The sequence below is a fragment of the Protopterus annectens genome, chromosome 8.part0, assembly GCF_019279795.1.
Source record: "Protopterus annectens isolate FY-2018-M chromosome 8.part0, PAN1.0, whole genome shotgun sequence".
NCBI lineage: Eukaryota > Metazoa > Chordata > Ceratodontiformes > Protopteridae > Protopterus > Protopterus annectens.
Window position 1 is genome coordinate 585,452,923 of NC_056741.1, and position 2,513 is coordinate 585,455,435.

Sequence of the window (2,513 nt, forward strand, 5' to 3'; positions counted from 1 at the left end):
ACCGAGACACTCGCGATTGGCTTCACCGTGGTTTTGGCCGAAACCGCGGACCGCGAGTGTCGGTCCTTTTCCTTACGTTTTTTAGCTAATTGTGAAGTAGGAGTCTCCGACGGCATGTTGTAAGCAAAAGCGGGGCCGAAACACTCCTCTGCAAACTCCGACCGACGCCTAAGTGTCCGTCGGTTGAAGGAAGCACAGGCTAGACAAGCTGCTACGTCGTGGTCTGGGCCTAAGCAAGGAAGGCAGTAAGAGTGGAAATCCTTATGAAGTATTTGTTTCCCACAAGTTAAACAGTTATTTACTTTTTCTGACATCGGCTGAGGCAAGAAAGAGTCCCCAACGGGGTACTTAGCTTTTTAGAAGTCTTCGGTAGTAGTAATCTCTGGTTCTGACCGACCGGCACTTGCGAACAGCTCCTGCTTCGGGCACCGCGCGGCAAGAAAGACTGAGGAAAATGGCGTTGGCTGATGCCTTTATACCCAATTGACAGCAGCTATGACGTCGGGTGAAGTGCGACATCAACCGAGGCCAGACCCAAACTTTGGAATCCGGCCGACCGAAGGGCTGCCTGAGGCAGGACAACCCCATATGTTAGGACTGCAGATGCATCCTTGAAGGACATCTTCATAACTCTACAACTTAGTATAGAAAAATTCCAAATAAGGGTACAGCTTCTGGACATCTCCTGGAGGAGCCAAAAGACATGCTTCTGAATGTATAATGCAGCACAAAAAGAAAATAAAATACAGCCCTACACATACTCAGTATGCCTTAAATTAAGGCTGTGATCTCTATAGTGACCCTCTATACTTAAAAACAAAAACATTAATTTTTTATTGCTACAATCCCTTACCTGTCTTGCAGGGTTATGAGTTTTGGTGGATTCTTTAAATACTGCTTGAACCTCAACACAAATGCTTGTCCTAGTGTGCTGATGACATCTTGAGCCATTCTTTCAGGGCACTCCAATGTATGACAAGCTGAAAAATAATTCACATTGTTCAGATTATACTAAGAGCTCAAAAAATGTTTCAACAAATGTATTAGCATGTGTTTTTTTAAACTTTTTGTTCTTTAAAGGCTTGATCTAAGACTCTTCCAATTATGTAAGCAAATCCCTCCCTCTCCTACTTGAAATTCTGCTGCAACTTAATCACAGCCTCATCACCTACCTACAAAACGTGCAACTGCATCATCGGATTATGTTTCTCTAAATGCCTGCCCCTCACAGTCTCACCAACTTAAATGCCCAACAAATTCCCTTACCATTTTCAGTTGGAGCAAATGACTGGGTATAATGCATCTTCTTACAGTATCAAAACCAACAGTATTATGTATTTATTTGTTTACCGGGAAAGTCGGACTTGAAACAAACCAATTTTCAGTGGAGGCCCGGGAAGAAACGCTCCAGATGCATGTCTTTGTAATGTGGGAGGAAATCTGAGCACCCGGAGGAAACCCACACAAATGCAGGGAGGACATGCAGACTCTGCACAGAAGACACTTCAGCACAGAATCAATCTGGAGAACCTCTTGCTGTGAGGTGACAAAGTAACCCCTGCACCACTGTGCCGTCCACCATATTACTAAATGGTGTGTTCTTAAAGAGCTCCAGTACGCTTCATGTGGTGCAATGCAGGTGTGCAAGGGCACTAATGCAGAGAGGTTATGATTTTCATTTGCTGTGGGCCTCATCAAACTACTCATCCATGTTTGGAAAGTTCTTGCAATTGCACTCCCCAGGGACCATAAGGGAGAAGGAATACAGCACCAAGAAGCCTTCCTTTCCTCCCATTCAAGACAGGAAAGACAGCCTTTTGATACTTCATCACCCCCCACCAAAGCAAACACCTAGCCACTGGACTGCTAATCAATCACAGGTGATAGTTGTATTAGATCCTACTAGGGCAAAACATCCTCATTAATAAAGTCATCTTGCAGAAGATTACACCATTAGAAATATCCAAATTGCAGAGGTTCCAAATGAAGGTATTCATTAGCTACCCACTGACTAACCAAGATATTACTACATCTAGTATGTAAAATAATAAAAATGGTGGTGATCCCATGGCCTCCTTACTTGTTTACTTCATTTAATGACCGAAAACTGTTCCACTGGTACAACTGCTCTCTTGCCTAGTATTTATTTTGACAAAGCATGCAGACAATTTCCCCCTACAACTAGAAACAAGGAGGGACACGTTACTAGATATTTTCTTAAAAAAAAAAATGAAAAAGACTTGCAACTACTGTAAGGTCTTAAATAACTGTACAGTTTTTTCTTTCATTATTTGTTTCCATATTCCATTTTCCCATCCCCAATGCCTGCCAACCATCTAGCCACCACTAATACTGCTCATTGACTTCCCATCACTGGGGTGACAGACATTTATGGTGCAGTTACCTTCCATGCAAACATTATCGGTAGTTTCCATTTTGTGGCCTGATAATTCCCCCAGCAGATGACATGAGGGTTTGCTTCACCTACCCATGTCTTGTGAACACTGCTACAA